We start from the raw sequence: 23,398 nt of genomic DNA on the forward strand, positions 1-23,398 counted from the left end.
AGAGCAGTGGCTGTTTGTTTAACAAAGACTCCATTCAAGGGAAAACCCAGCCTTGGGCAGAAGTGGTGGGGTGTGAGGGTTTATTAGAGGTCACTTCGCCATCTATAATGAGGACAGTGATTTTAAGATATTTTTCACTTTCATTAATGAAAAACTCAAAGTGGTTAATGATGTGATGAGAGCAAATGAGACATGATGTCAGCACTGCTTCTCATCAGGACTCAAACTGAACAGCAAAAGCGGTCCTCAAAATCTTTTCTTTCTTTTTAAAGGTAAATCTCTTTTTATTTTATTTATTTATTCACTCATTTTTTGGCCACACTGCATGGCTTGTGGGATCCTAGTTCTCCAACCAGGGATGGAACTAGGGCCCCCTGCAGTTGGAAGCGTGGAATCTTAACAACTGGACTGCCAGGGAATTCCCTGTTCCTCAAAATCTTTTCTTTCTAACAACTGTCTAGGCTCTCCATCACATATAAACCTTTGTTCCAACTGTTATCTCAGTGTTTTATAGCAAGAAACACCTTCATGTCTATTGTTATGATGCCTCTTTACTGCAAAGTCCATTTCCAAGGGTGCTACCAAGCATTCTCCCAGGTCATGTAGCGCGTGTCGATGTGGGTCGGCACTGGACAGTGTGTGACATGCTGCCGTCCTTCATGACCATGTTCTGAAATAGTTCTCTCTGTGCAAGAATGAGTAATACTAAACCTTAAATTGCCCAACTCAAAGGGAATACCCCTGGAAGCTCATCTTGAAAAGAGGACCCCTTTCTGCGGATTAGCAAAAAGTTGGCTCAGCAAGTCTGGGTTAGCTCAGTGGAAGGAAAGAAAAGCTGACACCTGCCAGTATGTTCTGGGGGCTCCCCCTTTCTAACAAGGCCATTTCATCAAAAGGGTGCTCCCATTGTTACAGAGTCACCTAGCTGTTCCATGCACAGAGCAGGTCCTTCTCCCTGGTACTCCCGATCCAGGAAGCATGGCAACAATCTTGGAAGGATGGAACCTGGACACTTCTCATGGACCAGAGCCTTGTCACGTGGCCACACCTGCTACACAGGACGCTGAGAAGTGTAATCCTTAGTTGGGCAGCCATGTGACTGGACAAGACTTGCATTGTCGTGGGAGAATGAAAATGCCCCTGGAGGCACACCTAGTAGCCCCTGCAACACAGTGCTGGGTAGGATAGGCAGTTGTAAGGGATTTTTCTGGAAGCTGTGAACTCTGTAATAATTTTTACCTCGATGGTCCCAGATCTTAAATTAGTGTATGGTATGGTTTAGGACCACCCTTCCCCCACTAACAATTCTGAGAGGAAACTTCCACCAACAAAAAGATGTCTCTCGAAGATGGTTGACTCTTCAAGTTGATGTGCTCCAGGCAGGCGGCCTTTCTGACAGAACCACATGAAAGGCAGGAAAGAGATCTGGCACTCTCAGACGGTTACGTTAGCATCTCAGTAACTCCTGGGGTGAGCTACATTTGTTTCTCAGATTCTTTTTATTTTCTTCTTTACCTGCCTTAAAGAATAAAGGTTTGGGGACTTGAGAGAGAGGAGCTTTTGTGTTTCTGTGGCAGCAGACTTTCAGAGATAAAAAAGGCCCTTCAGCATTTTCCTTGGATGCATGTCTATGTGCCAAGTTATCAGGTTTAAACCACAGCCAATCTAATAGAAGACCAGGGGTGGAGACTTGTGCAAAGAACTCTTCATAAAATGTACTGGAGTTCTCAACCAGCCTGCTCAGCTACCTCTAAGAGGCTCCAGGGGAGAAAAAGTCCCAAACCTCCTGTTTAAGAATGTTAAGATAACATTTTTTTGTGGACGAAGAATGGGACCTGTGGACTCCAGAACAATATTGGCCTGATTTTCGAGCATTGCCATCCTGAGGGGCCTCACTACATGACTGAGCAAAAAGAAGGAGAGCTGGAGATTCTACCACAGGAAATGGTGGTTTGAAATAGGAGCACAGATGGTGCTGAGAGCAGAGTTGCACACCTTCTTCCTGGTTCCATTTTGTTATAATAAAACACATGCCAAATAGGTCATTGCTTGTTCCCTTCTACTCCTGCCTTGGGCCATTCAGAAGGTGACTCTGCATTCCTTCCCAGACTTTCTCATACTTAGTGCTCTGATAATTCTTAGCAAAAGGGACATGACAGAATTCTCCAAGCTTCATTCTATTGCCTCTAAATTAACTTAGTCCATCACAGTTATATTGAGTGCCCTCCTGCCCTACCCTGTGTCATGTGGAAAGGGTAATGCATATGAAGCGTAAGGTACAGCATCTACCTTCAAGGAGTTTACAATCTAGATAGGACTCAGAGGCTACTAGGTAGAAAAACATGATCATATTAAGGAAACTACTACTAGAATTCCTCTTTGGAAGGCAACAGAGTTTGTTTAGGATAGTAGCTTCATAAATGCTAGACTGCAGAAGGTGAGACCCCTCCCCCTAAGAATCCAGCTGTAGGTTAGATAGTTCTGTATTATAATGGGGGAAAATGTTGCTTGTGCAGATATAGGAAGAGAAAGAGAGGGTCTGAGCCTGTCAGAGGGTGGGAAGCTGCCTGGTTCATGATGGAATCTGCTCCTTGTGACCTTTCAAATCTACACTAGAGGATTTGAACCCACAAAATTCTTAGTGTAGGTTTTTTGGTTTTGTTTTGTTTTGTTTTTTGTAGAAACTGATGAAGGCACTGTACCTTGCACCCAGGACAGCTGAGACTAGAACAAGTAGAGCTGCAGGAGAGAAAACCCGGAGGACCATGAGGAAGTTATTCCCAGAAATTACAGGAATCATGGGCGGCCTGACCCCACCAAGCTGTAAAAGTAGCATTTTGTCCATATTTACCCAAATTCCTGACAGCCTAGAGTCTCTGACATTTAGTTTCCATTTACATATCATAATTGAATGAGAGCACCAAAAAGATGATCACCAAGTGTAGAAATATTTGGACCTGGTAGACAGATAGAGAAATTAAGTCATAAGCAAATGACATGATGTTCGGTGAGATTCCCTGGGATGACGATGTGTGAAAAGCCTAGAAAGAAAAAGAGAATATTTTCAAACCCAGGAGGCAACCTCCGGTTATCTGTCAGGCTGAAGGCCCACTTGGATCTTGGTGGGGTGCGTTTTCATCAATTTGTTGAGACTTCAGTCTGTATCTTTGGTTAACTCTGTAAACATCTGAATTGTGTCTGCAAGCACTCTACCCCTTTGTACCCTACCTATTTCTTCCTTTCAGTTTCTTCCCAGCAAATCCATCATAAGTTCAACAACAAGCAGGCTGATTCCACAACCATCCTTATAAGTTACCTTTACACATTAATGTTACCTCCTGGTATTTAGAAGGTACATGCTATTACTTAGAACCCTAGTGGTGCGTTGGGTTGTCCCTCACCGTTAATTATCCTGGTGTATCTTACCCCAAGCCCATAAGTCTCCCTGACTCTCCAAGAAGTCTGTCTTCAGTATTCAGCCATGTTTCTCCTCCTAGACCAACCTCTAGTTCTTGAGGATCTCTGTGCCAGCTTCCTTATCCATAAAATGGGAGTAAGAAGAGTATCTACCTCATAGGATTTTTGTGAGGATTAAATACATTACTAACAAGATACACTTAAAAAAAATGCCTGGCCCATTGTAAATGCTCAATAGTTGTCTGTTATTATCTTATTGAGCTAAACGTCTTATTTACTGGGGTAAGAGGTCTCGTCCACTGTTTTCCAAAGTGCTGCTCCTGGTTCAGAAGGATTTGGTAAAGGGAGCAAAGAAGAAAAAATGAAAATTGACTCTCTGATTTTTAGCCTGGGTGATATACTCTAGTGCTAATATTAAACACAGGACTGATTCAGAGTAAAACTACATGCCTTTCTTTCAGTTCAGGTCTAGTGGGTTCAATACAGTTATTTGCATGGAAGGACAATAATAGCACTACTATGTTTATTTTTAAAAAAACATAAGTAGATCCTCCTTCCTCCCAGTGTCTCATGAGAATGGTGTGGGAGTATGGGAACAGCACATGCAGCCATCATGCTCTTTCTACCAAAATGGATACAGGACACATTAGAAATTTAAAAACAGAGAAACTGAGCAGAGAAGTTGACTTAGAAAAAACAAAGATAAGTTTAATTTTAGTCATGTGGTAGACTGTCTAAAGTGAAGTGAAAAATAGAACATTTGAATAGAAGAATATTTAAAGAAATTAGGAGTATGAAAGTCAAAAGTAGTGAGAGAAATCGGGATAAGAAAACAGATCTGGAACTCTTCAGTGATCTAAAGCTGATCTCTAAAACCATAAGATCGAATGTCTCCCTTGAGGAAGAATGTAGACAGAAAACATGAGGCTAGGTCTCCCCACTTCTGCATGGGATGTTTTTAAACTCACAGCACTTTTGAGACTGCCCTTTGACTTTTTTTTCAGAATCAAGACAATGGGCACTGTATGCTGGGCTCTTCTTAGGGGTCATCGTTGGTGTCATCATGATTCTGCAAGTAGTGATACTACTGTTGAGAAGAAGAGGTAGGTGACAATAGATTCTTATCAGACTCCCTGTGGTAAGCAGGGGACCTCTCCCCACAAGCCCTTGCTCTCACCACTGTGGCTTTCTGCAGGCAACGCCTTTGCAAAAACACTACATAAACATATCCTGGGACCTTGTTCAATTCAGTTTCATTCAACATGTCTTGCTTGATCCCGCCACACTAGGCTGTGGGGATAAAAAGATAGATGAACCACAGGTATTTCATATGGGAGACATGATACAGATAATTTAAATTCAGTATATATGACTAACACTGCAGCAGAGGTGCGTACAGGATGCTGAAGGGATCCAGATAAGAAGCTTAAAATATTCACTAGGAGCAGAATACAGAGGACCCTTGAATCTTGTTCAACAGAAAAGTTATAACTACTGACTAATAATAAAAAGGATGCTTTTACCCAAGGGTTGAAACCTTTCTATAATTTCTTTTTTTTAATTAATTATTTTATTTATTTTTGGCTCCGTTGGGTCTTCGTTGCTGTGCACACGGGCTTTCTCTAGTTGCGGCGAGCGAGGGTTACTCTTCGTTGTGATGTGCGGGCTCCTTATTGCGGTGGCTTTTCTTGTTGTGGAGCACAGGCTCTAGGCATGTGGACTTCAGTAGCTGTGGCTCGTGGGCTGTAGAGTGCAGGCTCAATAGTTGTGGCATGCAGCCTTAGTTGCTCCACGACATGTGGGATCTTCCCAGACCAGGGCTCGAACCCATGTCCCCTGCCTTGGCGGACGGATTCTTAACCACTGTGCCACCAGGGAAGTCCCTATAATTTCTTTTTATGCTTACAATATCCCTCTGAGAAAAGGAGGGTAGAGTTGTTTCTATGTGACTTAGCAATGGGGTAACCAAGGCACAAAGAGGCTGACTCCTGCAAAGTCACCCAGCTGATTGGTGAGGGAATCAGAACTGCAACTATGTGTCCCAACTACCAGGGCGTGTTCCTCTAGGAAGGCCCACAGCTTATCAGAAGACAGCAGAGAGAACACACTTTACTACCATTTTAGCACAAATTCTGACTCACCTTGGACAAGTGTGAAATTCATGAGGTCACTTAAAGCCAAACTAAATAGTTATGGAAAGTTACCCAGGGTAGACTGAAACCATTAGGGCCCAATTACTCCCTTGCAGTTTCAATGCCTAGAGTTAGTATCTCCTGGCCTCCCCTCCAAGTTGTCCTATTATTCAATATCCTGGGCAGTGTGCTCCCCTCAGCCACACTACCCACCACCCACTCACATTAGCATCAGAAGGTCCTGCCCCACGATCAGGACAGATCCCTGGGCTGGTCTTCCCATGGGGAGGATAGAACTTGATCCTCACACCACAGATCTGATGGCCGATCTCATTCTCAAGTAGATCAGTGTTCTCCACATATAACCTTCTTGGAAAAGCCCTGTCTCAGCACTCTGATGTTGGTTTTGCTTATGTAAAAAAATCTAGGTCATAGCAAGCCGCCTACTTTGTCTCATTTCCTCCATTTAAGAGGTAGCTGGGGAGGAGTGGGGGGAGTGCGGCAATGCAGACAGAAATCACGATGAGAGTCTATGGGGATGGGCCAGGGCAGCCATATTTGTCTTAGACAATAAGGAAGCAGTGAAATACCAGCGATGAGAAAACTGAGATTAACATACCTGCATTCACCCAGCTAGTGAAGGTCCTGGGATCCTAACCTGCACTCTTTCCTCTATTACATCCTGCTCATCACATGGTTGTCTCTGAAGGGAATAGCGCTCCCCACCCCACTACAATTCTTTACTACTTTTCCCAAACACGTACCCATCCTTGTTTCTAATCACCGTGTATTCCTTGTAAGCCAGGAACATACAAAACCCTGCCTTAAGTCTGTGGGAAAAGCTTATACTTAATTGCTGTACCCCCATAAGACTTTGCTCAAGAGATTCTGTTGCCAACTTCTATTGGTGTCACCTCCAGAATGCAGCCTGACTCTGAAGGTTTTCAGATGGACTCTCTGGAAATTTCGTGTCCAGGAGACACACTAGATAAGAACATAGATTTTTAGCATTCAAATGCAGACTTTGCCACTGACAAGCTCTGTGATCAAACGAAAGGCAAACAAATCTGTAAAATGGGGATAATATTATGTACTTCATGGTATTGATGTGGGGATCCATAAGTCAATATACTGAAAGCACTGAACACGATGGCTTCCATGGATAGATGATGGATGAGAGATGGATAAATAGATGGATACACACACACACACACACACACACACACAGAAAGACTAATCTCTTAATGCAAGCATCAATATTTAATCTCTAGTGCCAGCAGAGGGCAGCGCTGGAAGGATCTGGGAAGAGCACCTAGAACAGATTTAAAGTACTTGAGGTTAGGGTAACATAAGACAACTTTATGCCTCAGATGACAGCTGAAAAGGATATTAGACCGACTATGCCTTCATTTTACAGTTATGGTAAGAGAAGAGACCCATTGAGATGACATGTTGTCCAATGACGCACAGCTAATGAGGGCTAGAAGGTGGATGCCCCAATTCTAAGGTCAAGACCTTTTTCATTAGATCTTAAGGCCTCAGTGACTAGAGTTGAGCTGGCTCCTGAAAACCTGTTTCTGCATTGGGGAAGAAAAGCATGAGACTGAATTATCTTGGTCCAGTGGTCTTTTTGAGAAGCAACATTCAGCCTTGCCTTTTCCATCTCTTTGACCCTTTAGGACTTTCCCCTCAATTGTAATTTTCAGCTTGAGCTGACCTGAAAGACTGAAAGTCCTTAAGGACCGAGGTCTGTTCTCTACACTATTTGTTCCCCTACAATACCTAGGACAGTGCTGAGTGGGGGCTTCTAACTGTGCAAACATTCATGGTTTTGAACCGAAAGATGTATGTCACAGAACTAACTTGTGCCCCCTCTGTTATCTCCTCTGATTACCCCAAACCCTATCCTCCCTCCCTATCCCCCCCCACACGTATCCTCAGCCAGTTATCAACCCTGACCAAAAAAATGAAGTTGGAATCACCAGGCACGTACTCCATGCCCACACACGCACAGGAAAACCATACGTTGGCTTCTTTGAATTCTTTGAGCTTCCCAGCAGCTGCCCATCATTTCCTTCCTAAGTGTCACACCCTCATGCAGCACCTTCCACCACCTTCATCACGTACGTACATACAAGGCCTTTCCCTTCCAAATAAAAATATACCTCTCCTAAGTGCTATTCCCTCAGACACATGCTCCTAGATTTTTAAGAGAATAAATTAATTGGTGTTAAAATAAGTCTACCCTAAAGACTTCACGTGATTTCTTCTGAATCAAGTCTCCATTGTTTTTGCCTGGACTTTGCAATAGTCCCAAAACAGGCCTCCCTGTTCCCATCTGTTTTTTACCCTCCATCCTTCTCACTGCTACATGATATATCCAAAGAATACCACAAAACATTCGAAAGAATGAGATAGGTCTACTGCACTAGCATGGAAAATGTCCTCAACACATTTTAAGTGAAAGGGTCAAGTTACAGAGAAGTGTATGGAATGACTGTATTTGCAGAAGAAATATCTGTATAAGTATAGCAAATGTCCAGAACTGCACCGTCTAATACGGTAGTCATCAGCCACGTGTGGCTGTTTAAATTTAAATTAATTAGAATTAAACACAATTTTAAATAATTTTATTGAAGTATAGTTGATTTACCATGTTGTGTTAATTTCTGCTGTACAGCAAAGTGATTCAGTTATACATATATATACATTCTTCTTCATAGAATTAAAAACAATTTAAAATTCAGTTTCTCGGTTGCATTAGCCACAGTTCAAGTGCTCAGTAGTGACTTGTGGCTTGCAGCTACCATAGTAGACTGCAAATATGGAACATTTCCATCATCGAAGATGACGTTCTATTGTACAGAGCTGATCTGAAAGGATATACATCAAACTGTTAAAAGCAATTACTTCTGAGAATGAAATTGTACTGGTTAATGGGGGAAGGAGGACATACTTTTTACTCTCTATTATTTAAATTTTTGTAACAAGAATGAATTATTCCTATAATTTAAAAAGAAAAAATTTAAAAACTGGTTAAAAATTTAAATGTTCTGCAACATATCAATTTCCAGAGACCCTAGGCTCTGAGCAAAAAAAGATGGTGGGCATTAGAATGACATTGCAGCTTTATTCCAAATAGTCCCAGGCAGATCATCTCTCTTACACCCCTTCCACCTACACATACACCGTCCCCCAGAAACAGGGAGGTGAGAAAGCTGTGAATGAAACAACATGCTATGAGCTGAAGAATTCAAAAGAGGTATAAATAACTTGCCTTGCCCCTAAAGAACTTAGAATTCTATTAGGAGATCAGATATATTCATCAAAAAATAGAGATCAAAATAATTGAATGGCATATCAATTACACCTAACAATTGCACCTAACACTATGTGCCAGACACTGTTCTATACACTTTACAAGTAATATCTCATGTAATCATCACAACAGCCCTGTGAGGCAGATATTTCAATCCCATTTTACAGATAGGGAAGTAGGCCAAGAGAGATCAAGTAACAAACCTAATGTCATATGACAAATGTACACGGGGTTTGGGACTCAGTGCTTTGTTCCTGTGGTACTTCTGGGGAAGGTGGGTGTTCAATGGGGGGTAAAGACCAGACAGGTCTGAGCAGAGAGTTCATGCTGGGGACCAGAGGGAGATAACCACTATGGTTTCTTTTCCCCAGGTAAAACAGACAATTACCAGCCAACAATGGAAGCAAAAAGCCTTACTATCTATGCCCAAGTCCAGAAATCAGGTGTAAGTCCTATACTGTCTTTGTCTGGGGTGGACCTGTCATGTTTCCCATGGAATCCCTGGCCATTCAGTTCACTTTGCATGTCTGACATTCACGGTTCTACGTGGGTTCTGAAGCAGAGGAAATTAAGAAAGCAGAAGTCAAGAACAAGAGCTCTCTAAAAGGACATTAACTTAGGTGTTAGATGGGACTATTTATTATTTGAAATAATGGGAAACACTGGGTAATTTTCTGGTCATCTGTTTCTTCGTAGGAAAAATTGAGGAAGCTAGAAACACGTGATGTATGACTCCTTCCAGCTCTGGCATTCTAGGAGTCTATGGTTCTCTGTTATCAAACTCTTTCCTTCTCTATGGAAGAGGGTGCCAGCTTGAGGAGAGAGGGGAAGATTGAGAAAGGCTATTGTGTGACATGTTGGTCTGATCCAAGCTTAAGAGTTTGCAAACATCAAAGAGACAAGGAAGGAAGATCTTGAGGATTCTGCCTAGAGAGTGGTTGGCGAGATGGAAGATGATATGTAGGCAGCAGATGAAAGCAAAACTGTGACGGAGCGATGGTTGGGCTGAAACAGAAGAGATGGCTTTAAAAAACTAGAGTCATGATGAAGTTGAGGAGCAGATAAGTTAGAAGTAAGAGGGAGGCTAAAGAATGATGGCTAGATATGAAGATATTATAGTTTTTCAGACATGAAGGCAATTCTAGGTGATGTATAGGCCAGGATATGGCCATTCAAGGTGTAGGGGAAGGCAAATTCTTGAGTAAAAGATGTGAAGGTAAAGACAGCTTTGATTAGCACCTTGAAAAATTGCATCAGATGACAGTAAATGCATTTCTGATAACCAGAGATAAACTCTTGGACGAAGCCCTTCTTTCTGCTGTCCCCTAGTGGCCTGGAGGGTGTATTACACAGGCCATGACCACCGTTGAGAACCAAACTCCATTTAAATATATGAGTCCCAAGAGCAACCTCTTTTGCATATACATATTTAGGTAATCAGGTTCAGCTTAACCATGGTGCCTTCCCTATCTATTCTATCCCATGTTGCTAGCACCCCTCTTTTTACTGTAAAGTATGACATCCATACCAAAAAGTGCACAATGTATAAATGTCAGCTCAATGAATTACCCCATCTTGATACCTAGTAAAGCAAGTCCCCCCAGCTTGTTTTTCTTCAAGAGCTTTTGGCTATTATGTCCCTTTGTACTTGCATATGTATTTTCGAATCAGCTTCTCAAGTATCACAGAAAGGGGAAAAATCCTATTAGGATTACATTGAATCTGCAGATCTATTTGAGGAGAAATTATATCTTTCAGTATTGAGTCTTCTAGGACCATAAAACTACCACCCAGATCAAGGAACAGAACGTTGTCCCCACCCCCAGAAGACCTCCTTGTGTGCCTCATAATCACTGTCTTCTCTCTCCTCCCCAAAGATTCCTTATCCTTACTTTCTGAAAATATAGTTTACTCTTTTTTTTTCCCCTTTGGACTTTATAAAAATGGAATCTTATAGCATTTTTCCTCCTATGTACAGTTTATTTTGCTCGATATTACCTTTTATGAGATTCAAACATGTCTTTGAGCTTAGATATAATGCATTCATAGTCATTGCTTTATGGAATATCAATGTATACATATACAAGAGTTTATTTTTCCAGTTGACTACTGATGGACATTTGTGTTATTTCCAGTCTGAAGCTCTTATGAAAATTGCAGCCATTCATATGTGTGCTTCTTGGTAGATATGTGCACATATTTTTGTTGCGGATATATCTAAATGTAGAATTGCTAAGTCATATCCTCAAATTGATTAGATAAGGCCAAACTGTTTTTCAAAGTGGGTGTACCAATTTACTTTTTTGCAACTACATACAAGAGTTTCAGTTGCTACACATTCTAATCAAAATTTGGTGTTATTGGTCTTTTAAATTTTAGTCATTCTTTTGGATGTGTCTTTTTATAGTTCTATTTTGCATTCCTCTAATTATTAAGAAAGTTGAACAATATTTCATGTGTTTATTGGCTGTATAAATATCCTCTTTCTTAAAGTGACTGTTAAATCTCTTGCCAATTTTCCCTTGCATTTCAGTCTGTTTTGGGTGGGATTATTATAAGGCCTTTAAACATTTTTAGCAGTTATATTTTAGCAAATACCTTCACCCATCTTGTGGCTTGCCTCTGCAATTTCTCAAAGATACATTTTGATAAAGGAAAGTTCTCAATTTTAGTGTAGAACAATTTCATCATCTCTTCCTTTGTGTTGTAAAAAGATAACACTTCTTGTATTCCAGTTAAGAAATCTTTCTTTACTCCCGGGTATGAAGATACTCTTCTATCATCTTCTAAAAACTATATGGTTTATCTTTTCAACTTATATCTGCTATGCACCTGAAAATGATTTTTTGAGTGTGGTGTGAGATGGATCAAGTTTTATTTTTTCCCATATGGATATCCTATTGACTATTTATATTTAAAAACTGTCCTTGCCTCACTGCAGTGCCACCTCATTATAAATCAAGGGTCCATCCGTGTGTGGATCTATTTTGAAGTTCTCTATTCTGCTCCATTGGTTTATTTCTTTACAATTGCACCAGACCATACTGTCTTAACAAATCTGTGATTGCAGATTTATTACAAGTTTGATATCTGGTAAAACAAATCTTTTTACTTGTTCTTGCTCTTCAAGTTCTTGGCCATTTTTGATCCTTTGCATTTTCATCTATATATTTTAGATTCAGTTTGTAAAAATCCTGCTGGAATTTTAATTAGAACGGCATTGATCAATTTCAGAAGGCCATATATGTTTTCCTATTGAGTCTTTCAATTCACAAAATGATATATCCTTTATTTAGATCTTCTTTAATTTTATCCTATCACTCCTTGAATTATCTTCTGCTACATTACTTCCAAAGTGCTGGCTAGCTCCTTTTTACTAAAAGGACCTTTTTACTAAAAGAGCTTTTTTACTAAAAGGACCTTTTATTAAAAGCATTACCTGGGACCTAATTAGAAATGCAAAAAGTCAGGCCCCACCTCAGATCTTCTGAAATAGAACCAGACTTCTAACAAGATTTTCAGGTAATTCATATGCACATTAAAGTGTGAGAAGCCCTGCTCTACCCCAAGCACTTCCAGTAATGGGAAATTCACTGCCTCTCAAGGTAATTCATCCCACATTTGAGCACTTCTTACTATTAGAAAGATCTTATTATATTGAAACAAAATATTACCCTAAAAATTCCAACCTTGGCTTAAAGCTGACAGACTGTACAGAACAAATGTAATTCCTCTTCTGCATGGCAACCCATCAGATATATGAAGAGAAAGATCATGTCCCACCTTGAATCTTCTTTCCTCCAGTAAAGTTTTCCAATTCCTTATCTCTTCCATCAGATGACAAGATTCCAAGTTCTCTCCCATTATAACCCATGTGCTTCTGTTTTAAGGCTTGTTCTGTGTCCAGGAAAGACAGAGAATAGCATTATCCTACACCAGTGCCCCCAAGTATGTTGAAAAGATGACTTTCCAGGCATAAGATATGTCGTCTCCATCTTAGAGGGACGGGGTCTCAAGTTATGCCTACCCTGACTTCGTCCTGGTATTGTGGATTTTAATTCATTCTAAGTAACGTTAACAAACATCAGCTGAAGGTTTTTATGTGCCTAGCACTATTACATGGGGAATGCAAAGAAAAAATAGGCTATTTCTCAAGGAATTGATGGTCTGTTTGGAGAAGCGATGTGTAAATATATCAGAGTGTCTTAAATACAGTGTACAGTTAAGTGCCGTAATGTGTGAATTAGACTTTAGGTACCTGAGGAATTTAGGTAAAGGAGAGGTCGTTATAAGTTGGGGTAACAAAAGAAGAACAGTATAATGGAAAATACATGCGCTTTAAGTTAAAAGATATTTTAAGTTAAAATCCTGGCTTTGATACTTCTTGCATGTTCACATTAAGAAAGTACTAAATCTTTCTAGGCTTTAGCCTCTTCGTCTGTAAAATGTGAGTAACAGTCTTTAACATAAAGAGTGGTTGTGAGACAAATGGGAAGATATATGTGAAGGACTTGGTAAACTTTAACACACTCGCACATGTGTGGTTATTATGAAGTTCAATGTTTGGACAGGAAAGAGAATTGATGAGAAACCATATTAGAGTGAGTAATACCAGGACTTCATGTTGTGGGTGATATGAGTGAGACTAAAATACTATAAAAATCGCGTTCCCTTCAGCTGCCTGTGTAAGAACCACACCAATTTCAGTTCACTGTGAGGAAGATGTTTAAAACATCTGGGAAGTGATGATGATGAATCAGGCTGCTTCACAAGGCTGTGAGCTCCAAGATGTCACTTGGGGAGTCTGAGCAAAACCCAGAGAATTGAGTTCCAGGGAACTTGGGGGAGAATTTTCACCTGGGAAGGAGGCTGGACCAAATGACTCCAAGGAGCTTTCTAACTCAAAATTTCTTGACGCTACGCTTCTCCATGGGGAAAGTTGAATGGGAAATAACTTGCTGCTCAGCTAACCTCCTGCTGTCTTTGCTTCCCCTGTAGTCTGTTCAGAAGAAACCTGACTCTCTGCCAGCTCAGGACCCCTGCACCACCATTTATGTTGCTGCCACAGAGCCTGTGCCAGAGCCTGTCCAGGTGAGGCATTGCTCTGTGCCTCCTCTCTGTAGAGAGGGAATGGGTGGAGGAGGGGAAAGGGTGGAACCTGTGTAGAGCTGAAATGGAGGACGTAGGCCCTTGCAAGCAGGTAGCAAGGAGCCTCTGCAGCCTCAGTTGCAGGCCTTCCGGGAAACCCCTCGTGGCTGCTTACATGGGGTCTCTGCTCACTCTCTGCTCACCAGGCTTTCTCTGAGAGCTGTCACGTCAGAATCAACTGGCATATTTGTTAAAAATAAAGGCTCCCGGGACCTTCTACCTAGGATTCTGTTCAATCAGAATGTCTCTGGTGGGTAACCAGGCATCTACACGTTAAAAAACAACATCCTCCTGGTGATCCTGATGCACATTTAAGTTCAGGAATCGCACCTTGAGTCCAGGAGTTCTCCAGTCCAGCTGCATAACAGAATTGCCAGGGGAGCTTTGTAAAAATGCTCATGCCTAGTCTCCATTCATCCCTGTTTAATCAGAACATTTAGGAGTAGAACTGCATAGGTGTAAAGCCTAGAAGAGAGTATGACACATGGCCCGCCTGTTCTACCCCATTGCAAGATCAGCATGGATGAAGTTTACTTGACAGGAATCTTTCCTTTTACTAAACAAACAGAAGTAAATTCTGGGCTAAAATCTTGGCTTTAGTTGGACCCTATTAAATAAAGCATTTTAGGAGACAATGGGGGATCAAAAGGCCACAGAAATGCCTGCATTTACCCATTTTCCTCAAAGCTCCTACTGTACACATACTCAGCAATGCTTGGGAGGATGCCTCACCTTTATCTTGAGGTGTATTCACAGATCACTCTCCTATCCAAAGGGAAGTAAAAACATAAATCTGACTTTAAAAGCTTTAAATCATGTAGATTTTTAATGATGTTTTCTTGGGGAAGAAACACAGCACTCGGTATATTTCACATTTTACAGCAAAACCACCTAAATTCCCTCATTCCTGTCTCTTTCTGTCTCAGACTCTTGAATCTCCTCTCCCTGTGAGAAGTCTTTGCCCACAATCTTCATCTCTTCCCCAACCCTCTCTTGCAGGAACCACTTCTTTCTTCTCCCTTTGGGTCTCACGAATCCCCCGCTTTTTAGAGCTCAGTAATTTAGAACTCTTTGGGCTTCTCTAAACTGAGTGCAGGTCCTCAGATGACTGGGACAGGTCTCCTAGTCTCCCTGATGACATACGTATGCTTGAAGGGGGCTGTAACCCATCTTGTGGGCGAGCAGGCCGTATGGGAAGCTGAGCGCTACCTCTAGCAATACCCAGCTGTGGCAGACCCTGAGCAAGCTGCAATGCTACATGATTCTTGAGACGCTTTCCTTTTTCTAAGCATCACTGCTTCCATTTGTAGCCTGTGAATCTAGTGCTGGTCCCTCCACCCACAGACTTGTTCTCTTTTGCCCCCAGGAATCAAGCTCCATCACAGTATATGCCAGCGTGACACTTCCAGAGAGCTGACACCACAGATCCGGTGAAGGGACTTTCTGAAGGAATACGGAGGAGCCAAAATAAACACTGAACTTGGTCCCAAGTCCCAAGTTTCTTGTGACATCTACACATCTGTACTCTTCTCGGATCGACTCCCTGGTGATGTTTCTCCCACATCTACCCGCGAAAAAGATAAGGAAGTGAGGCTTCCCAAGCACTTAGCCTGCTCTGTGGGAGACAGGCTCAGAACAGAGAGCTGCTTGGAATAGCTTTCCATCTCTGTGGTGTAGCAGATGAAATGGATAATGCCGGTCCAGTGAGGTGTCTCGCTCTTTGCTGCAATTGGGTAATAAAAGCCAAAGGCAGAAAGTCAGGACAGGACATCTAGTACCTATCTCAGACAGCTGACCACCAGCCACAAAGTCTGGAACAGCGTACACTTGGGCTGCCTGTCCTTGGTCTGGGAGCTGCTCCCGATCACCATGCAGACTTGATCAAGACTCTGGGCTTCAGTTTCTCTCTCTGGATAGACAATGAGATTATTGTCTCAATGAGATTAATAAACACTCTGAGATTATTCCATAAAAGAAGCTAATAAAGTATTTTATTTGTAAAACCTGGAAGCTAAGAGTCAATAAACTGAAAATATGACTTTGAGGTCTCTGAGCTTTGAATAATGGAATGAAAAAAAATCTAAGATTCTTAAAAGTACAGTTTTGTGCAAATGATGTTCAGATTTAAAGAAAAGTGGTAGGGCTTCCCTGGTGGCGCAGTGGTTGGGAGTCTGCCTGCCGATGCAGGGGACACGGGTTCGTGCCCCGGTCCGGGAAGATCCCACATGCCGCGGAGCGGCTGGGCCCATGAGCCATGGCCGCTGAGCCTGTGCATCCGGAGCCTGTGCTCCGCAGTGGGAGAGGCCATAGCAGTGAGAGGCCCGCGTACCGCCAAAAAGAAAAAAAAAAAAAGAAAAGCGGTAAGTGTTTGGTGATACTGTTACAAAGGAATTTGGGATAATCAGAACTTGTCCCAGATTGACTTTTCACTTCCCAAAATGATTTTTAAATCCTAGTTCTCTGCTTACTCCGTTGAACAACAAACCTGGAGCCTCAACTAAGACTCTTCAAACTGATTCTGAGTCCATTTTACATCCATGGCCTCACATCCTCAGGGTCTCTACCAGACACTTCTTAATCCTTGCATACCTCTCCCCATCACTAAATGTATCTTGAAGTAGACAATAACATATATTGGCCCAACAGTTTCAAGTAATTGAATGCTTAATAACTTAAATTATTGGCTGCAGACAGAAAGAGCCTCTTCCATTAAAGTCCTATTTCCCTTCTATTCTCGCTTTCATATAGGCCTTCTTCAATTTAAGCACTTCTGTCTGATAGGGTCTTGTGTGACCCTAGTGAGCACTTTAAGAAATCACCATAAAGAAGATGTGGCACATATACACAATGGAATATTACTCAGCCATAAAAAGAAACGAAATTGAGCTATTTGTAATGAGGTGGATAGACCTAGAGTCTGTCATACAGAGTGAAGTAAGTCAGAAAGAGAAAGACAAATATCGTATGCTAACACATATATATGGAATTTAAGGAAAAAAATGTCATGAAGAACCTAGGGGTAAGACAGGAATAAAGACACAGACCTACTGGAGAACGGACTTGAGGATATGGGGAGGGGGAAGGGTGAGCTGTGAGAGGGCGTGAGAGAGGCATGGACATATATACACTAACAAACGTAAGGTAGATAGCTAGGGGGAAGCAGCCGCATGGCACAGGGATATCGGCTCGGTGCTTTGTGACCGCCTGGAGTGGTGGGATAAGGAGGGTGGGAAGGAGGGAGACGCAAGAGAGAAGAGACATGGGAACATATGTATATGTATAACTGATTCACTTTGTTATAAAGCAGAAACTAACACACCATTGTAAAGCAATTATACCCCAATAAAGATGTTAAAAAAAAAAAAAAAGAAATCACCAACTGTCTTTCACCCATATAGTAAGAGTCACCAACTTTCCAGCTCAAAACTCTGAGCTCCTTATAGCCTTGTACTTTATCCCCTCTATTCAATCAGTTCACATTTTAGCTCTGTTGTTTGGAGCATCCCACTTCCTGGAACCAATGCAGTAGTATTCTTTTTTGTGAAGACAGAAACTGACTCTGCATTTTTCTATGTAGAAAAGGAATCTACAGAAAAGATACTGGTTGGTTCAGATAACTGCTAGGACGTTCTGTAAAATGATGGTTTGAAAATGAGCAAACAAGGGGAGACTTGGACTGTGACTAGGGCCACAGCCCAAATCACAAACCCAGCCCAGGGATGACAATGCTGGGCACCAGTTGTTTTGCTATTGTCCTCCCAGCACTAGACCCAGACTCCATCATTCCCTCCCTGCCTCAGCTGGACTTGAAAACTCCAAATTGCTGTTGTACTGTCTGTACCAAAGCGACATCTCCAGGGTCCATTTTTCAGCTTTTCATCTCTAGTTTCTAAATCAGAGTCCAGGACCAAGCGGCCAATCCTAGGTCACACATCCATGTTCTACCTCCAAGGGAGGCTGGGAATTGAATGCATGGCATTTTCCATGTTCATAGCGGTGGTGGTGGTGGGGTCTGTCTCTTATGAATTAGGGAATTCCCCAAACACAAGCAGTGAGATTCCATGCTGGACAGGCACACACACACACACACACACACACACACACACACACACACACAATGTCCACTATACCACCCTTGTATAATCTTAAGCTCATTAGCTGTCTATACTAAAAAACCAAGGAGCTACTAACCAGGATTTGTAAACCCTGGGGTTATGAGCAATCATTCTTTTACTATAACTCAGATTGTTTTAACAGCTCAGTTCCCAACATTTGGGTTTTTCCTGTGGCTGAATTCTACCTGATGGAAGGGCAGAAACAAAGGGGGGAAAGAAGAGGCTATCCCCTCAAAATTCCCTGACAAGACTCAATAGCTCACTGGGAGGATGGCTGTGATTAGGAGTCTTTGGAGCCATTCTTCAAACAACATTTGGTGTATGTCCTGCATCACCAGGTCCCAGGTTCAAGTGGGAAAGCAGAGAACCCCTCAGATTATTCTCTTACCATTCTCCAATTTTCCCCTAAGGCACTGTGCATGAGCTGAAGTTTTCTTCTTCCTCAGGCTTAAAATAAAACTGATACTTCAATTTCTGGTTTCCCCGTGTTTCTTCTCTGATGTTTTCTTTTGACTGAGCATATCTGAATTCTGGAGAACTCAGGAGGAACAGGCCCATTCTCAGTATTAATGGGTTGGGGTTCTGAAATACAGCTGGACATAACCTTGAGCTTCCTTAGGACACTAACTCTAGTCACATGACCAGGATGTGATTGGTAAAGGGTCCATATGCTGACTGAGAAACCACTGATTACAGTAAGTTACTTCTCTTCCTCAAGATTTTCTTTCTACCTCCTGGAAATGAGTGAAATATGGACAGTCCATCCAAGAAATTGCACTTTTGTTTTTGTGTTGCCCAGAGAATGCATAACATAGCAGTGTGGCAAAACATGTTTCATGACCTTGTGTCTCTATAGCTATGGTGTGAAGCACTGAAGGTGGCTGATTTGATTTGATGAAGTGTGAGGTTGTCCTTATCCTAGGGGGAAGGTCAGAAGTCATACTCCACATGGAGAGGATAACTTGTTTTTAAAGGATTGTTTAATTTTTGTCACTGCCAGGGTAATTGCCTTCCCTGAATTTCTCCAAATTCCCCTTGTGGAACAAATCTAGACTGAGTTTCTCAACTGCAGCACTATTGACATTTTGGTCCAGATAATTGCTTAACATGGGGGGTGTTCTGTACATCATATGATGTTTATCAGCATCCCTGGCCTCTGCCCACTAGATGCCAGTAGCACATCCCCTGTCCCTGGTCAGTACAATCAAAAATGCTTCCTGACATTGACGGATATTCCTTACTGGGCAAAATCTTCCCACTGATTGAGAACCCCTAAATTGAGAGCTGATGATCTAGAAACATACTGGCTCCCTAGTCATCTTTGCATAGACTAAATATACATCAATATACCAAGTAGTAGATCTATCAAAAATCATATTTTGAAAGTGGCCACCTAGTCACTTAAGCATGACCCCACATCTGCCAATATTACCAAGGTTATCTAAATATTAGAGCTCCCTGCCCAAACCCTACCTCAAACACAAATAAAATCTGGGTGAAGATCTATAGCAGAAGTCCCCAACATTTTTGGCACCAGGGACCAGTTTTGTGGTCCTGGGATGGGAGGGGTGGGAGGTAGGTGGGGGGGAGGGGTTCAGACAGTAATGCGAGCGATGGGGAGCGGCAGATGAAGCTTCACTCACTCGCCTGCTGCTCACCGCCTGTTGTGCGACCCAGTTCCTAACAGGCTGCGGACCAGAACCGGTAGGTGGACCGGGGGTTGCGGACCCCGATCTATAGAACCACCAACTTAGAGGCTATGGTTATAACCAGAGGATTTTGTGAAGAGTTCCACACAACAACCACAAGAGGGAGATGTAGCAATATAGTCCATCCCACACCAGCATCTCCAACACCACTTCGCTTGCGTCTAAAGGATGTGGACTTAGTCATAGACTTGCTGAAATGGTGGCTGGATTCTCATCAATTCACAGCACTTACAGGCTGGAAGGAGAGTTGACCCCTCCCCCTAGAGATAAGGAGGCCCAATGTGAGTTGATAACAGACTGTAATCAAAGTTAACTGCAATAAGTTTCTTTCACAGAAGACTCCTAATTCTACTCAGTGCTTCACTCATTTAACAAATAGTTATTAAGTTCCCACTAAGCATTAGGGGTTGTCATCCAGTAGGAGATACAAAAAATACTACAATATCCGATATCTGGAGAAAACCATAAACCGAAAAGATACATGCATCCCAATGTTCATTGCAGCACTATTTACAATAGCCAGGACAGGAAAGCAACTAAACGTCTGTCAACAGAGGAATGGATAAAGAAGATGCGGTACATATATACAATGGAATACTACTCAACCATAAAAATGAACAAAATAATGTCATTTACAGAAACATGGATGGACCTAGAGATTATCATACTAAGTGAAGTAAGTCAGACAGAGAAAGACAAATGTCATATGATATCATTCATAAGTAGAATCTAATTTTAAAAAAGATACAAATGAACTTATTTACAAAATAGAAACAGACTTAAAGATATCAAAAACAAACTTATGGTTACCAAAGGGGAAATGTGGGGGGAGGGATAAATCGGAAGCTTGGGATGAACACACACAAACTACTATATATAAGATAGATAACCAACAAGGACCTACTGTATAACACAGTGAGCTCTACTCAGTATTCTCTGATAACCTATATAAGAAAAGAATCTAAAAAAAGAATGAATATACGTATAACTGAATCACTTTGCTGTACACCTGAAACTAACACAACATTGTAAATCAACTATACTCCAGTAAAATTAAAATAAATAAATAAATAAATAAATAAAATACTACAGTAGGTAGACAACCATATGCTCTACTGGGACTGCCTGAAAGTAAAAGGAGGTGCTGTTAATAATTATACAGTGGCAATGGCTAGGCAAATCAGAATGTGTAGTCCCCCTAATGACAGAGAGGGTAAGGGATATTCAGTGAGCACAGAGCAGGTACACAAAACTCAGACTTCAGGAGTGAGGAGAGTAAGCTTATTCAAGTTAAAATGTTTTAAGTAACAATGGAAACGAAGACCTCCTTCTCCTAAGATTCTATTGTGTCTAAGCCTCCTTTTTTTTCAATTATCTGTTACACGACACACGTCCCTTACATGTCCCTCCCACTGTCCTGACTGCTCTCCTCTGAACACAGCCCAGTTCGTCAATGCCTCTTAAAATTTACTGCTCAAGATTGAACTCTGCTTCAGATGTACCAATGCAGACAAGAATGGAACTGTTATCTTCCATGATATGGGCAATATACAGTCATTTTGGTTTTTAAGTTGGACTCAGGTCTACAGAAATGGATGAATACATTTAAGCATATTCCTCAATTCATGGTATATGATAATCACTGGCCCATGTACCACACCTCTTTCATCTCATTTTAATTTTATTCTTATTTTTCCCCTTTCATACCACATCCCTGTTCTCTTTCCCACCTCCATGTCCCTGAATAGAATTTATCTAATGTGTGCCCTTTTAGTTCATTATCTATATATTTATTTATGTGTGTGTTTATAAGTATACATGAATATCTAGAATTGTTTTCAAGTTACGTATATAGATATCTCATTCTGCTTCTCAGCTTCATTTTGGTTTTGTTGCTCAATGTTGTGATTTTTAGATCTTTCTAGGCTGAAACATGTAGTTTTAGGTAAATCTTTTTCAATACTGTATAGTATTACATCCTTCAGACACGCTACATTTTCATCTATCCATTTCCCTATTGATAGACATTGAAGTTTTTCTAACTCTCTGTTATTTCAAACAGTGCTATTATGAATGACTGTATATCCATCATTTTATACCTCTTTTGCCACCCATATAAGTGATTTTCTGGGTAGTAATGGGTGGAATTGCTGGGTAGTAAATTATGCAAATACTCATCTCTCTAGATATGTGCAATTGCTCTGAAAAATTTATACTCTCGCTGAGAGTACATTAGAGTTTCTCCTTTCCCCTTCCTCAACAGCACTTGATATTATCTGTTTTGTTTGTTTGTTTGTTTTGGCCACTCAAGTATGTGATATAGCATAGTTGTTTTAAATTTCACTCCTCTGATCCCTATTGAGGGGTATTACATCTCTCCATATGCTTGTTTGCTGATCTAGTTTCCACTTTTATGAATTGCCTATGCATATTATGGACTCAGTATCATGAGATATTCTGTTCTGTTCTTGATAATATGCAGGTTATTCCTATATGTTTGGGATATTAAGTCTCAGTTGGTTATGTATACCTCTCTTTTAACACTGTGCATAGTGTCTTTCTCTAACTATAAAACTTAAATTGATGTAGTTATAAATTTTCACTTTTTTGTTGGTGTAACTTGATTTACAATGTTGTGTCAGTTTCGGGTGTACAGCAAAGTGAATCAGTTATACAGATACATATATCCAATCTTTTTGAGATTCTTTTCCCATATAGGCCATTATAGAGTACTGAGTAGAGGTCCCGGTGCTATGCAGTAGGTCCTTATTAGTTATCTATTTTATATAAAGTAACGGGTATATGTCAATCCCAATCTTCCAATTTATCCCTACCCACTCCTTATCTCCTGGTAACCATACGTTTTCTTTCTACAACTACAATTCCATTTATGTTTTGTAGATAAGTTCATTTGCAACTTTTTTTTTAGATTCCACATATAAGTGATATCATATGATATTTGTCTTTCTCTGTCTGACTTAGTTCACTCAGTAAGACAATCTCTATGTCAATCCATGTTGCTGCAAATGGCATTATTTTGTTCTTCTTATGGCTGAGTAATATCCCACTGTATATATGTACCACATCTTCTTTACCTATTCCTTTATTGATAGAGATCAGTGGAACAGGATAGAAAGTCCAGAGATAAAATCAAGCACCTATAGTCACCTAATCTATGACAAAAGAGGCAAGAATGTACAATGGAGAAAAGATAGTCTCTTCAATAAGTAGTGTTGGGAAAACTGGACAGCTACATGTAAAAGAATGAAATTAGAACATTTCGTAACACCATACACAAAAATAAACTCAAAATGGTTTAAAGACCTAAATGTAAGGCAAGATGCTGTAAAACTCTTAGAGGAAAACATAGGCAGAACACTCTTTGACGTAAATTGCTACAAGATCTTTTTTGATCCATCTCCTAGAGTAATAAAAATAAAAACAAAAATAAACAAATGGGACCTAATGAAACTTAAAAGCTTTTGCACAGCAAAGGAAACTATCAATAAAATGAAAAGACAACCCTCAGAATGGGAGAAAATATTTGCAAATGAAGCA

The 23,398-nt window shown here is 41.0% G+C and overlaps 1 long non-coding RNA gene across 1 annotated transcript; it reads left to right on the top strand.

Moving 5' to 3' along the window:
- Positions 1 to 386: 386 nt before the first annotated feature.
- Positions 387 to 16,054, top strand: LOC112413725 (uncharacterized). The gene is made up of 4 exons (XR_003006026.1): positions 387 to 4,520; positions 9,240 to 9,313; positions 13,867 to 13,959; positions 15,383 to 16,054. It is a non-coding gene; the product is annotated as an uncharacterized LOC112413725 (long non-coding RNA).
- Positions 16,055 to 23,398: the final 7,344 nt, after the last annotated feature.

This window comes from Neophocaena asiaeorientalis, unplaced genomic scaffold (genome assembly GCF_003031525.2).
Source record: "Neophocaena asiaeorientalis asiaeorientalis breed wild unplaced genomic scaffold, Neophocaena_asiaeorientalis_V1.1 scaffold499, whole genome shotgun sequence".
NCBI lineage: Eukaryota > Metazoa > Chordata > Mammalia > Artiodactyla > Phocoenidae > Neophocaena > Neophocaena asiaeorientalis.